The following is a 16,201-nucleotide window of genomic DNA, read 5'->3' as shown; positions in this document are numbered from 1 at the left end:
TCACATTGTCTTCCATCTATAGGCCTGGAGTTTTTGCCTTCTGAGCGCCTACCTCATCCTGTGCACAGGATGGAGGCTCAAGGTGCTGCATCCCGGCCTTCAGAAGCCCTTGCTGCTCGAAGCTATTTGGCTTCAACCTCTCTAGTTCTTGCAGCTGTGCACTCACATTATCTCATCTCAGGCCCATGGGGAGGGAGGAGGAGGAGTCTGGAAACCAGGGTACCTCAGAGACCTGTGGGTCTACAGTTCCTGAACATTGACCAGTCTGAAAAATTAATAAAGGATCTTTATTACTTTATTACCCTAGAAGAGAAGCGAGTTCTCCTGCCTTCTCTGGGAAATCTATATACAAGAGTTGGCTTGACAATTGTGTTTGTTTGGGGCTTCCCTAGTCTGGGAAAATCCTGCGTGCTGAGGAGCCACTGAGCCCATGCGCTACGACCACTAAGCCTGTACTCTAAAGCCTGGAGCTGCAACTACTGTGCCCACTCATTGCAGCTACTGAACCCTGGGCACCCTAGAGTCCGTGCTCCACAACAAGAGCAGCCACCACAACGAGAAGCCTGAACACTGCAACTAGAGAGTAGCCCCTCTCTCTGCAACTAGAGAAAAGCCCGTGCAATGATGAAGACGAGCAAAGCCAAAATTAAATAAACAAATAAAATTATTAAAAGCCCTGCATTTGCAGGTAGGGGCCTAGGTTGGTCTTTGGGAACGGTTCCATCACCCCCTGTGTCCTCTCACCTCACTGCTGCAGTCACAACGTCTCTGTCTGCTACCTGTCACATAAAGCACCCCTCCCCCCATACAGGCCTCTCTTCTTCCTTTCTTTATCTGCCTAGGCTTTCCCCACCTTACCACCATCAGCAAGTGGCACACACTGCAGACTTCTGCCACCTCCTGGGTGTCCCTTGACCTTAAATACAATAGAGGCGTTATGCTTTCTATTTCCTCTCCTTAAAACATCCTTTCTGCTAACTTGTTAGAACTAGAACAAGTTCTTCCTCCTTTGGGAGACCAGAGTCATGTAAAGTTATATAAAGAGTCATGTGTTTATTGTTGCAACATTAAGGCCAGGACATTGCTTGATCTGTTGGAGTCATGAAAACGATGTGAGCTGCAAAGTCTCATTGCTGCTGTTTAGTCGCTAAGTCATATCTGACTGTTTGCTACCCCATGGGCTGCAGCAGGCCAGTCTCCCCTGTCCTTCGCTATCTCCTAGAGTTTGCTCAGATTCATGTCCATTAAGTTGGTAATGCTATCTAACCATCTCATCTTCTGCTGTCCTCCTCTCCTTTGGCCTTCAATCTTTCTCAGTATCGGGGTCTTTTCAAATGAGTTGGCTCTTGGCATTAGGTGGCCAAAGTTTTGGAGTTTCAGCATCAGTAACATCTTGTGACAAGAGAAGTCCCAGGATTACCAGCTCTGTGGGTAGAGGGAGTTCAATTTGAACCAGCAGGGGGTGCTGTGGAACTAATAGTGGGTACTCTGCTTTTAGCTGCTCCCAGGTGGATGAACCCCAAGCCTGAGGGCAGGAGACTTTTGCTCCCCACTGGGGACTTTGCAACGGTGTCCTTGTGAGGAGGGACATTTGTGGAGTCATAGGTGATGATCTGTAAGTTATTCAGCAGAAGACTGGGAGCCATACTCAATTTTTCTTGAGATTTATTGTTCTAAAATAAATAGCTTGGTTCTGTGGTCTTCTGTGGTGCAGAATTTTATTTCTTTGGATCCCCAAGGGCATCATTATTATATAATATTGTATATATATAATACAATAAATAATTTACATTATACCATATCATATTACATATGATATACAATTTATAATATATAGTCTGTATTATAGTATGAAAGAGAAATTGAAAGTAGCTCAGTTGTGTCTGACTCTCTGTGACCCCGTGGAGAGTACCGTCCATGGAATTCTCCAGGCAAAAATACTGGAGTGGGTAGCTGTTCCTTTCTCCAGGGGATCTTCCCAACCCAGGGACTGAATCCAGGTCTCCATATTGCAGATGGATTCTTTACCGTATGAGCCACTAGGAAAGTGGCTATAGTGCACTATAATTTTTATGCATATATATAAAACATTTTAATTTATTTCGTGATTTATTTTTGGCTGTGCTGGATCTTCGTTGCTGCACGTGGGTTTTCTCTAGTTGTGGGGAGCCGGGGCTGCTCTCTAGCTGTGCTGCCAGGCTTATTGCAATGGCTTCTCATGTTGGGGAGCAGTTTCTAGGGTGAGCAGGCTCAGCAGTTGTGGTGCACGGGGTTAACTGCTTTGCGGCATGTGGAGTCTTCCTGCATCAGGGACTGAATGTCCCTGTATTGGCCAGCAGATTCTTAACCCCTGGACCACCAGAGAAGTCCAGTATATTATAACATAATAAGGGTTTCAGCCTGATTCTCTGGCTCCAGGTCAGGCAGGTGGCCTCCCTGACCATCTCTGGGCTCCAAACTGAGGAGGAGGAGGCTGACTAATCCTGCTAGGCCTGGAACAGCAGCCCAAGCTCACACAGTGCTTCAGGCCAGGGGGGAAGTGAGACACAAACTCTGAGCTCCCCAAGCCTCACCAGTCACCTGGGGAAACTCAGAGCACTGTTTAACTGGCCTGTGAAAAGACAAGAGGTGAGTTCCTACTGACAAGAGTGTGTGCTACTGTTTATAATAGCCAGAACATGGAAGCAACCTAGATGCCCATCAGCAGACGAATGGACAAGAAAGCTATGGTACATATACACAGTGGAATATTACTCAGCCATTAAAAAGAATACATTTAAATCAGTTCTAATGAGGTGGATGAAACTGGAGCCTATTATACAGAGTGAAGTAAGCCAGAAAGAAGAACACCAATACAGAATAATAATGAATATATATGGAATTTAGAAAGATGGTAACAATAACCCTGTATGCGAGACAGCAAAAGAGACACAGATGTATAGAACAGTCTTTTGGACTCTGTGGGAGAGGGCAAGGGTGGGATGGTTTGGGAGAATGGCATTGAAACATATATATTATCATATGTGAAATGAATCACCAGCACAGGTTCGATGCATGATACAGGGTGCTCGGGGCTGGTGCCCTGGGGTGACCCAGGGGATGGGATGGGGAGGGAGGTGGGAGGGGGGTTCAAGATGGGGAACACATGTACACCCGTGGTGGATTCATGTCAATGCATGGCAAAACCAATACAATATTGTAAAGTAATTAGCCTCCAATTACAATAAAAATAAATTTATATTCAAAAAATAGTATATGCTATTCAGGAGCATTGAAACTAATGAGTAAAAGTGACTGGACCTCACAATTGGTAAGTGTATAGTTATCATTGTGAATATATTTGCAGCAACTTGAAGTTATATACGTTCACACAGGGTAAAAATTGGTAAAAAGGAATAAGGTTTAACTAAGGGGATAGACTTATTCCCAGATTTTCCTTTTCTATTCTAATTGGAGGTGCTGGAGTCACGTGCTCAGAGGGTCCACCTCTCTACCCTTGAGTGGCCATTCACCAAGATCATCAGTCACCTTTTTCTTGCCTCTTTTTCTGCCTTTGGCACATGCCCTGACATCTCACTCCAGGGATCTTTCTTACTCTCTGCCATGGAGACCACCTGATAGCCTACAGAGCCAAACTTAGGCATCAGATTTCTTGAGGCTTCTTTGGCCCAACTTCCCTGTGCCGCTCAACATGCATACAGGCTGGGGACTCCCCTTGTGGTCCAGTGGTTGAGACTTTGCCTTCCAATTCAGGGAGTACGGGTTCGATCCCTGGTGAGGAAGCTAGGACCCCCACATGCCTCATGCCAACCGCCCTCCCCCTGAAAAACATAAAAGAAGCAATGTTGTAACAAATTCAATGAAAATTTTAAAAATGGTCCATATAAAAAAAGTTTTTAAAAAAAACATTTAAAAACATGCATACAGGGTATTTTCCCATGTGTGTTTCTGTTGTACCCTTTAACTGACCTTTCATGTATCTGTGCAGTGTCTGGAAACAGCCGGCAAGGTTGGAGCTGTAGGGGTACAGTTGACAGAGATTGACAGTTTAAAAATAATATGTTTCTATCGAAATAAAAATTCAGATGTGAAAGCATCACTGTTCCAGTGGTGGATCTTCTGAGGCCTCTACTCACTCTATCTGAGGTAGTGACATCGGGGGAAAAATGACAGTACAAAAAGAACACTGCTCCATGTCCTGTTATCACAGTGACCAGAAGATGCGGCCCCTATGGCCAGCAGGGGATGCTGTGTGACGTCCATTCCTGAAACTGCAGGTGTGCTAGACAGCTGACAAACCACTCAGTTTGCTCCAGGGGATTTGGGCAAACTGTGTTCTCATCAATGTGTGACTTTTCTCCACCTGTGATGCCTCCATATCACCCCCATGAGCTCCTGGGTCTGGCTGTCCTGTCACTTCAGACTTGAGTCAGATCCTCTTCTATATAGTCTTTCCCAAGCTGGTTTTAGAAAAGGCAGAGGAACCAGAGATCAAATTGCCAACACCCTCTGGATCATTGAAAAAGCAAGACAGTTCCAGAAAAACATCTACTTCTGCTTTATTGACTATGCCAAAGCCTTTGACTGTGTGAATCACAATAAACTTGGAAAATTCTGAAAGAGATGGGAATACCAGATCACCTGACTTGCCTCTTGAGAAACCTGTATGCACGTTAGGAAGCAAAGGTTAGAACTGGACATGGAACAACACACTGGTTCCAAATAGGAAAAGGAGTACATCAAGGCTGTATATTGTCACTCTGCTTATTTAACTTATATGCAGAGTATATCATGAGAAATGCTGGGCTGGATGAAGCACAAGCTGGAATCAAGATTGCTGGGAGAAATCTCAATAACCTCAGATATGCAGATGAAATGCCCTTATGGCAGAAAGTGAAGAAGAACTAAAGAGCCTCTTGATGAAAGTGAAAGAGGAGAGTGAAAAAGTTGGCTTAAAGCTCTCAACATTCAGAAAACTAAGATCATGGCATCTGGTCCCATCACTTCATGGCAAATAAATGGGGAAACAGTGGAAACCGTGTCAGACTTTATTTTTTGGGCTCCAAAATCACTGCAGATGGTGACTGCAGTCATGAAATTAAAAGACACTTACTCCTTGGAAGGAAAGTTATGACCAACCTAGACAGCGTATTAAAAAGCAGAGACATTACTTTGCCAAGAAAGGTCCATTTAGTTAAGGCTATGGTTTTTCCAGTGGTCATGTATGGATGTGAGAGTTGGACTGTGAAGAAAGCTGAGCGCTGAAGAATTGATGCTTTTGAGCGGTGGTGTTGGAGAAGACTTTTGAGAGTCCCTTGGACTGCAAGGAGATCCAACCAGTCCATCCTGAAGGAGATCAGCCCTGAGTGTTCATTGGAAGGACTGATGTTGAAGCTGAAACTCCAATACTTTGGCCACCTGTTGCGAAAAGCCGACCCATTGGAAAAGACCGTGATGCTGGGAAAGACTGAGGGCAGGAGGAGAAGGGGATGACAGAGGATGAGATGGTTGGTTGACCTCACCAACTTGAAGGATGTTTGAGCAAGCTCTGTGAGATGGCGATGGACAGGGAAGACTGGCGTGCTGCAGTCGATAGGTTCTCAAAGAGTCAGACACGATTTATTGACTGAAAAGTGACAATTGGAGGATTCTACCCCTCTGACCGATCGTTAAACTAAAGTGCCTTTATTATGGTCATGGAGAGATAATCTGACCTTGCTCACCTGTGAAAGGAAGGGATTAACATAGTCCTTCCAAAGGTTGGCCCTTCATCGAGATGTTTTAAAGACTGGTGGCCCTGTTTACTTTGCTTCTTCACAGCCTATCCCTCTCTGTTCTACCTTTTGACTATAGTTCCTCACCACATCGCTCTCTGGTTATATAAAAGAAACTGGCATTCTGACCTTGAGGAGTTGGTTATTTTGAGACATTCATATGTCATCTTCTCAATGAGCCAGGATTTCGAATAAAGTCGTATTCCTTGCCACAGAACATCTCCTCCAATTCATTGGCCTATCAGTTGATGAGCAGAGTAGGCTTTGACACTATAATACTGGGATCATTTATAGTTCAGACAGGGCACTTGCTATGATGAATTTACTTTACACACAAAGGGAGGGGCATGAGGTCTCTGTCCTCAGCTGTGTGGCTTCCTGGTAGGCCTGTGCCGTTTTGGGTCACAGAAAGACTCTATGTCCTCTAAGATTTTAGCTGAGAACCTCCTTCTTTCTGTCAGTTTTTCAATCAGAACTTCCCAGTTTCTGTCAGATATTACCTCAGACCCCCTAGTTTCTGTCAGATTTTACTTCAGAACAGCCTAATTTCTGTCAGATTTTACCTAGAAACTCCTTGTTTCTGTAAATTTTTACCTCAGAATCACTTCTTTCTGTCAGATTTATATCAGACCATCTCCTTATTTTGGTCAGACTTAACTAAGAACCACCAAATCTTTCAGATTTTATCTCACAAACTGCCAGTTTCTGTCACATTTTATCTGAGAAACCCCTAGTTTCTGTAAGACTTTACATAACAGCCCCATAGATTGTCAGATTTCACCTCAGAATCTCATAGTATCTGTAAGATTTTATGTCAGAGCCACCTAGTTTCTGTCAGATTTTACCTCAGAAGCCCCTAGTCTCTGTAAGATTTTATGTCAGAACCACCTAGTTTCTGTCAGATTTCACCTCAGAATCCTCTAGCATCTGTCACATTTTACCTCAGTCTCCCCTGGTTTCTGTCAGATTTTACTGCAGAAGCCCATCATTTCTGTCAGATTTCACCTCAGAACTCCATAGCTTCTGTCATATAGCACCTAGAACCCCTTAGTTTCTGTCAGATTTTACCTCAGTTCTGCCTGTTTTCTGTCAGATTTTACCACAGAACCTCTTAGATTCTGTCAGATTTTACCTCAGAACTCCCTAGTTTCTGTCAGATTTTACCCAAACACCCTAGTTTCTGTCAGATTTTACAACAGAATCCCACTTTCTGTCTGATTTTTACCTCAGAAGACCATAGTTTCTGTCAATTTCACCTCAGAACCCCCTAATTTCTGTCAGATTTTATTTAGAACCCCCTAGGTTCTGTCAGATTTTATATCAGAACCTCCTAGTTTTTGTCAGATTTTTACGTCAGAAGGCCCTAGTTTATGTCAGATTTCACCTCAGAAGCCTCTAGTTTCTCTCAGGTTCCACCTCAGGAAACCCTAGTTTCTGTCAGATTTGATCTCAGTAATCTCTAATTTCTGTCAGATTTCACCTCCAATCCCCTAGTTTCTGTTAGATTTTACCTCAGATCTCCCTAGTTTCTGTCAGGTTTCACCTAGAACCCTTTAGTTTCTGTCAGATTTTACCTCAGAACCCTCTTGTTACTCAGATTTTTACCTCAGAATCCCCTAGTTTCTGTCAAATTTTTTTCTCACACCCCCCTAGTTTCTGTTCAATTTTTCCTCAGACCCCCAGAGTTTCTGTAAGATTTTACCTCGGATCTCCTGATTTTCTGTCAGATTTTAATTCAGAATCCTCTAGTTTCTGTCAGATTTTACCTCAGAATCCTCTTGTTTCTCAGATTTCACCTCAGAAACCCTAGATTCTGTCAGTTTTCCTAAGAATCCCCTGGTTTCTGTCAGATTTTACCTCTGAACACTCTAGTTTTTGTCAGATTTCACCTCAGAAGCCCCTAGTTTCTGTCACATTTCACCTCAGTAATTCCTAGTTTCTGTCAGATATTACCTCAGAATCCCTTCATTTCTGTCAAATTTTACCTCAGAACCCCTAGTTTCTATGAGTTTTTAACCTCAGAACCCCCTTGTTTCTGTTAGATTTTTACCTTGGAATGCCCTAGTTTCATTCAATTTTATGTAGTTTCTCAGATTATACCACTGAGCCCCCTAGTTTCTCAAATTTTACCTCTGAAGCCCCTAGTTTTGGTTAGATTTTTCCTCTTAACCCCCTAATTTCTGTCAGATTTAACCTCAGTACCCTCTATTTCCTGTCAGATTTTTCCCTCAGACCTTATTTCTTACTGACAGATTTTAACTCATATCCTTTTACTTTCTCTCAGAGTTTTTCCTCAGAACCCTGTAGTTTCTTCGAGATTTTACATCTGAACCTCTTTCCAATTTCGTCACATAAACTAATTTTTTTCCTGTACATTTTTACTTCAGAAACTCTTTTTTATTTTCTCTTAGATTTTGCCTCAATATGTCCTAGTTTATGTTATTTTCTGCATCTTGGCTGCAGTCATACCCTGGCTGGGTCCCCAAACTCCTGACCCAAAGGAGTCACAAGCAGTCCTTATTATCTCAGAGAAGTCCTCCGGTTTCAAGTCCGTCAGGACCCCTGACCATCCCTGGGCTCCAGCCTGAGGACATGGCTGACTGTTTGTGCTCAGCTGGGATGGCAGTCATGCTGCTCACAGGGGAATTCAGACCAATGGGAGGTGACCCTGAATCCTGAGCTCCTGTCCTCACCCTGAATGTATGGCTCACAGAGTACCTCATGTCACCACTTGAGTGTCCTTTCACATACACATAGGATTTGCACTGCAGGCAGGTCTGGACTGTGGGGCCACAGCGAACGGAGATGTACATTTTGGAATAAGGTCAGTTTCCAAGGAGACAAGAGTCCCAGTGTAAGCATATTCCTGTGCCCAGGGTGGACCTAGAAATGCCCCTCAGCCCACTCTCTTGGGGGTACCATCAGCAAAGCTTGCTGTACAGTGGGCCACTCTGAATGGGGGCTAGGACATCCCAGAGGTTAGAAGAGGTGCCCATGGCTAGCATGGGCCAAAATGCTGAGCCTCAGAATGGGTGGTGGGCCAACCAGTGGGGAAACTACTCTGGGCACTCTGAAACCTTCCTCCATGATGGGGACCCTCATCTCCGTGAGGCCCATCCCCTAGAACTCTTGGTCCGCACCCAACAGTTCAGATTCGGTTCCCATCTCCTGGTCCATGTGAGGTCTTAGCCGAGTCTGTGTCGGGGAGGGGCTGCTGGAAGCTGAGAAGGTGTCTCTAAGGAGTGGGTGGCTCCTGGGAGCATCTGTGCAGAGGAGGAGACAAAGCTGTGGGCAGAGGCTCTGCAGGGTGACCTGTGTGGAGTCAGGTGTGTATGCTCCTAGTGCGTACTAGGATGTTACTAAGATGTCTAGGTGTTTCAATATTATGTAGCTTTTGCTATTATTGGTGTTAAATTTATTTATTTATTTTATCACAACAGGTCTTTTAATGACTAAGTTTTTTTAACATTGCAGTAGTTATTCTAGGAAACAGTTTTTTCCTTTTAATGTTTAATTAAATGTTCAATGTGTTAAATAATTCACAGAGAGAAACATGTTTTGTGTTTTGTACAAATTAAAGGACCCTTGAGTATAACACACGCCTACCACCAAAGCTCAAATTTGTGCCAGTCTCAAAGGAAAATGAACAGTTCAAAATTTAAACAGAATTTATATCACTACAAACATTTACAGGAGTCCTCTCATCATTTTTTTGAACAACAAAGTTTACAGTGACAGAATTGAATGACCAGTAAGAATGTAAAAATATTTGTGCAAAACTGCATTAATTATTCTTACTATTCAATAGAGATAAAACCTATGAACACACAACAATAATGAAGGAAAACTTCATTTTTGAAAGTAATTCTATTTTAGATTTCAAACAACATTGATTATATTATTAAAATTAAAAGAAAATATGACACCATGAGCAGGAGGAGCAACAAATGATTTGTCAGTTATGTCAGCTAAGGAAATTGCCAAATTGCCAAAGTGTATCTCCATACCAGTCATCCATCTTAAAAGACTGGAAGTGACTGTAGGGCCTAAACTCATTTCAGTGTCTTTATTCTTAGAACTCGTAGATCATAAATGAAATATTTAAGAAAGTCCTTTCCCCACCTCTCCAGCAATGCTTCTTGTATCACTGGAAATCCTTAAAAGAGTTGAATCATAGGCTCTAGTATCTAAGCAAATCTATTTAACTGGAATTTGAACTTCATCTTCAATAAATCGAACAAGTCTGGGCATTAGTAGGTAGTTCATTAAATGTCTTTGCTTCTTATATCTGTGTGTTCCATTCTGGAGGGTCTTATATTTAAATCCATTTAATTAAGAGTTCTTGGTTTACTGGGAAATGAGTTATAATCTCACCATCTAACTTGTATGCAACTTCAACTCTGATTTCCATAAATTTGTCCAAAATACCAAAACTTTTGGGTACCAATGCAGTAAATCCATTAATCATATGAGCATATTTAATCAAAACAAGGTCCAATCAGACTGATCTTCTTTCCCTTCCTGTAGTTACACCAAACTCTCTATCCCTTGTTTGTAATAATTCTCCAGTTTCATTGTCTTGCTCTGTAGGAAAGGGACAAATTCCAACTCTAGCTGTATAAGCTTTCACAACTCCATACACTTCTCCAGTATTTTAAGGAGGCATACCCAAGCCAGTACAAAACCTTCAACTGTACAGTTCAAAGAGGTTATGAAAGCATAAATTTCAAAATCAATACCTAGCAGTTCTGCATTTGCACCTTCTACCAAGATTTTCATGGAAAGCCTCATATAGGAAATAAACTCCATATATCTTGCAGTTAGTTTCATCCTTACCATATAACCCTTGAGTTTTTGGAATTCATCTTCAGTGTCTATTTCCGAAGTGGGGTATATAGATTTGTAGTGGTTAGCCAGAACTTGGGACCTCTCAGAAAAGCCATCAAAGTCGGAAATAAGATGGCATATCCTAAGTCCACTCTGGTCCTCTTTGGAAGAATAAATGGGGGCAAATGCCCTTTTTGTGGTACCCCAATTTTTTCCTGCTTGTTCTCCTCTCTGTTGTCCCTGGATACCACCAGCTGTTTGATGAAAATCAAGCACAATATGAGCTCTGGCAGGTATGAGAAGCCTTTGTCCCAGCCTTCCAGACCTTTCCCTTTTTGAATGTTTTTTTCTGCTTCCTCAAACAATCCAGCTAGATGAATTACCACATCATTTCCAATGAATGCAGTAATATTCAGGCTCCACTGGGAGCCGGAATTATTCCACTGGGTAATTATTCCACTGGGTAAAAGATGAAAATCACCCTCCACAGAATCTACAACTGTTCAGGCCAGCGTTATTTCCTCCCTGGCAGTGGCACAGAGCGTTGGTGTCCTGCACTAGCAGATCCCCCACCTTCCCCTTGGCTTCACTGACCCGCTGCCCACCGAGCACCAGGGTCACCAGGTTCCCTCCAGGCTGCTCCCTGGGGCGGCCTCAGTCGCCTCGGACAAGGAGGATGCCCCCAGGTTGGTGTCGGCAAACGCCCTGGGTCCAGAGAGACGAGAAGAGCCTGACGGGGTCGGGGGCGGCTGGGAGTGTGTGAACTGGATTCCTCTGTAAATTTATGTTTGAGAGTCTTAATATAAAATATAAAATAAAAATATTTGAAAAAATAACACTTGGTAACACTGTCAATTTCTTAATCTGATATTAGAATTTTTTTAATTTTCTAATTTTTCATTTTGTTTAGAGTATTTGGATCAATATTTAATGATAGTGGTTTGTAACATTCCCTTCTGCTGGTTTGGTTGTCAGGTTGTTTTTTACACTTGATTGATTGATGGCTGTGCTGGGTCTTCACTGCTCCTGGGCTCTCTGGTTGTGGGGAGGTGCGGCCGCTCTTCATTGCAGTGCACTGGCTTCTCATTGGGGTGGATTCTCTTGTTGCAGAGCACTAGCTCTGGGGAATGGAGCTTCAGCAATTCTGCTTTCCTGCTGAGTTGCTCTGCAGAATGTGGGAGCCTCCTGGATCCGGTACTGAAACCATGTCCTTTTCATCGACAGGCAGATCCTTAAACACTGGACCATAAGGGAAGTCTTATAAATTTCCCTCTTATGTGTTTTATTTATGGGTTGTATGTAAAATACTTTAACTGCTTTCTCAAAGAACTGCAAATTTTGCATCTTTTTCAGTGTTGAAAAAAATACAAATCAAATGTATGGGAAGCATATAACTCCTGAAGTTTGTTAGATATTTACGCTAAATAAGGATATATTATGTCTTTTTGTGGAGTAATTTTATGATAAAATTTTCTGTTTCTTCTAAGCATCTTCATCTGTTTACTTATTTTCTCTACTAGAACAAATGTGCCTTTTTAGAAAACTCAATTTCATTCCCTTTTTCTACAAAATTTTCCCACATGTTACCGGCAGGGGGCGCTGTGGGACTGCCCTGGGGTCCCTGCACAGCTGCTCAGGGAGCACCACTCACTCCAGGAGCTGGGCTGGGGGTGGGGTGTGTGCTCCTGGGGGGACTCAGCCATGTGTCCTTTCTGACTGCAGAGTCCCCTGAGCAGGGACCAGTGTGGTCTCAGCAGGTGCTTCCTCCAGGGGCTCCCAGGAGGGAACTCCCCTCTACCCTCTGAGTCTGGGCCGTGAGCTGAGCTCCAGCACCAGGGTCAAGGAGGGGCTGGGTGGGCCCTGGGTGGACCCCATTTGCCTGGCAGCCCCTCCTCTGCCAGAGTCTGGGGGAGAACAGGAGGCCTGGGGCAGCCCAGCCCCACTGTGGGGACCAGGGTCCTGTGAGCACCGTGGCCTGGACTCTCCTGCTCGAGCTCCTCTCTCTCTGCACAGGTAGTGACGGGCCCTGGGCACCGGGGCTCGGTCCCCGGCCTGCCTCAGCCCCCGGGGCGCAGACTCCGGGAACCTTTCCCGCAGCTCCTGCCCCGTCGCCCCCGTGTCTGTGTCTGCAGGCTCCCACTCCCATCCTGTGCTGACTCAGCCCGCCTCCCTCTCCGCGTCTCCGGGAGCATCAGCCAGACTCTCCAGCACCCTGGGCAGTGGCTACAGTGTTGGTGACTACCAAATGTCCTACTTCCAGCAGAAGCCAGGGAGCCCTCCCCGGGGCCTCCTGATGTTCAAGTCAGACTCCAATAAGCCCCAGGGCTCCGGGGTCCCCAGTCACTTCCTGGATCCAAGGATGCCTTGGCCAATACAGGGCTCCTGCTCATCTCTGGGCTGCAGCCTGAGGATGAGGCTGATTATAACTGTGCTACCGTTCACCAAAACACTGGTATTTACAAGGTGCTTCAGACCCACAGCAGCCCTGTGCCCTCCCTGCCGCGGCCATCACCGCTGCTCTGCTCTCACTCTGGTTAACTTCCTGTGGTCACTTCTGAGCTTCTGAGAACAACAGGTCTGACCTGTTATGTACTGCCCTCATCTCATATCTGAGACCCACCCCTGGCTCTGATCGCTCAGACTGCCACGTTTTGACACATATCTTCCTCAGTTCAGTTCAGTTCAGTTGCTCAGTTGTGTCCGACTCTTTGCGACCCCATGGCCTGCAGCACACCAGGCCTCCCTGTCCACCACCAGCTCCCAGAGTCTACTCAAACTTATGTCCATTGAGTCGGTGATGCCATCCAACCATCTCATCCTCTGTCCTCCCCTCCTCTTCCTGCCTTCAATCTTTCCCAGCATCAGGGTCTTTTCAAATGAGTCAGTTCTTCGCATCAGGTGGCCAAAGTATTGGAGTTTCAGCTTCAACATCAGTTCTTCCAATGAACACTCAGGACTGATTTCCTTTAGGATGGACTGGTTGGATCTCCTTGCAGTTCAAGGGACTTTTGAAAGTCTCCTCCAACACCACAGTTCAAAAGCATCAATTCTTCAGCGCTCAGTTTTCTTTGTAGTCCAACTCTCACATCCATACATGACTACTGGAAAAACTACAGCCTTCACTAGATGGACCTTTGTTGGCCAAGTAATGTCTCTGCTTTTTAATACGCTGTCTGGGTTGGTCATAACTTTCCTTCCAAGGAGTAAGCATCTTTTAATTTTTTGGCGGCAGTTACCATCTGTAGTGATTTTGGAACCCAAAAAAATAAAGTCTGTCATTGTTTCCCCATCTATTGCCATGAAGTGATGGGACCAGATGCCATGATCTTAGTTTTCAGCCAGCTTTTTCACTCTCCTCTTTCACTTTCATCAAGAGGCTCTTTAGTCCTTCTTCACTTTCTGCCACAAGGACATTATTCCCCATCTATTTGCCATGAAGTGATGGGGCCAGATGCCATGATCTTAATTTTCAGCCAGCTTTTTCACTCTCCTCTTTCACTTTCATCAAGAGGTTCTTCTTCACTTTCTGCCATAAGGGTGGTGTCATCTGCATATCTGAGGTTATTGATATTTTTCCTGGCAATCTTGATTCCAGCTTGTGCTTCATTCAGCCCAGTGTTCTTCATGATATACTCTGCATATAAGTTAAATAAGCAGAGTGACAATATACAGCCTTGATGGACTACTTTTCCTATTTGGAACCAGTGTGTTGTTCCATGTCCATTTCTAACCTTTGCTTCCTGACCTGCATACAGGTTTCTCAAGAGGCAGGTCAGGTAGTCTGGTATGCCCATTTCTTTCAGAATTTTCCACAGTTTATTGTGATCCACATAGTCAAAGGCTTTGGCATAGTAAATAAAGCAGAAATAGATGTTTTTCTGGAACTGTCTTGCTTTTTTGATGATCCAATGGATGATGGCAATTTGATTTCTGGTTCCTCTGCCTGTTCTAAAACCAGCTTGAACATCTGGAAGTTCACGGTTCATGTATTGCTGAAGCCTGGCTTGGAGAATTTTGAGCATTACTTTACTAGTGTGTGAGATGAGTGCAATTGTGTGGTAGTTTGAGCATTCTTTGGCATTGCCTTTCTTAGGGACTGGAATAAAAACTGACTTTTTCCAGGCCTGTGGCCACTGCTGAGTTTTCCACATTTGCTGGCATATTGAGTGCAGCACTTTCACAGCATCACCTTTTAGGATTTGAAATAGCTCAACTGGAATTCCATCACCTCCACTAGCTTTGTTCGTATTGATGCTTCCTAAGGCTCACTTGACTTCACATTCCAGGATGTCTGGCTCTGGATAAGTGATCACACCATCGTGATCATCTGGGTCATGAAGATGTTTTTTGTATAGTTCTTCTGTGTATTCGTGCCATCTTTTCTTAATATCTTCTGCTTCTGTTAGGTCCATACCATTTCTGTCCTTTATTGAACCCATCTTTGCATGAAATGTTCCCTTGGTATCTCTAACTTTCTTGAAGAGATCTCTAGTCTTTCCCATTCTATTGTTTTCCTCTATTTCTTTGCATTGATCACTGAGGAAGGTTTTCTTATCTCTCCTTGCTATTCTTTGGAACTCTGCATTCAAATGGGTATATCTTTACTTTTCTTCTTTGCTTTTGGCTTCTCTTCTTTTCACAGCTATTTGTAAGGCCTCCTCAGACAGCCATTTTGCTTTTTTGCATTTCTTTTTCTTGGGGATGGTCTTGACCGCTGTCTCCTGTATAATGTCATGAACTTCTGTCCATAGTTCATCTGGCACTCTGTCTATCAAATCTAGTACCTTAAATCTATTTCACTTCCACTGTATAATCATAAGGGATTTGATTTAGGTCATACCTGAATCGTCTAGTGGTTTTCTCTACTTTCTTCCATTTAAGTTTGAATTTGGCAATAAGGGATTCATGATCTGAGCCACAGTCAGCTCTCGGTCTTGTTTTTGATGACTGTATAGAGATTCTCCCTGTTTGGCTACAAAGAATATAATCAGTCTGATTTCAGTGTTGACCATCTGGTGGTGTCCATGTGTAGAGTCTTCTCTTGTGTTGTTGGAAGAGGGTGTTTGCTATGACCAGTGCGTTCTCTTGGCAAAACTCTATGAGCCTTTGCCCTGCTTCATTTGGTACTCCAAGGCTAAATTTGCCTGTTACTCCAGGTGTTTCTTGACTTCCTACTTTTACATTCCAGTTCTCTATAACGAAAAGGATATCTTTTTGGGGCGTTAGTTCTAAAAGGTCTTGTAGGTCTTCACATCTTCCTAATCAGAGATAAAGTTCCTGCAGTGGAAAGGCTGTAAGTGGCAGAAAGAGGCTGGTTCCTGCTCTGCTTCACTCAGACCCCCCAAAAAATTAATAATGCAAATATCTGTGTAAAAATAAAGTTTTACTTACAAATAAAAAATTTCAAAAGATCTGTCATGTCATTTATTTAATATTTTCTTAATAAAAAACCTTACAAAGATAATTATATTTCAGATGTGTAACTCTTATCAATGAAAAACTGAAATAAACATAGATTGTCCTTCAGTTAAAATCATGTATGTATTTAAAGCAATGACCTTAAAAATTTCACTAATCCATTAACATATTTTCATACATTT

The 16,201-nt window shown here is 43.5% G+C and overlaps 2 pseudogenes; one reads left to right on the top strand and one right to left on the bottom strand.

The window, feature by feature from the left end:
- Positions 1–9,971: 9,971 nt before the first annotated feature.
- On the bottom strand, positions 9,972–11,667 carry LOC133057987 (adenylosuccinate synthetase isozyme 2-like; annotated as a pseudogene).
- Positions 11,668–11,773: 106 nt separating this feature from the next.
- LOC133057986 (immunoglobulin lambda variable 5-39-like) lies at positions 11,774–13,139 on the top strand (annotated as a pseudogene).
- Positions 13,140–16,201: the final 3,062 nt, after the last annotated feature.

This window comes from Dama dama, chromosome 5 (genome assembly GCF_033118175.1).
Source record: "Dama dama isolate Ldn47 chromosome 5, ASM3311817v1, whole genome shotgun sequence".
In the NCBI taxonomy this organism is placed as follows: Eukaryota; Metazoa; Chordata; class Mammalia; order Artiodactyla; family Cervidae; genus Dama; species Dama dama.
The sequence above is the reverse complement of the archived record's forward strand: the minus strand, read 5'-3'. Positions and strand labels throughout refer to the sequence as shown.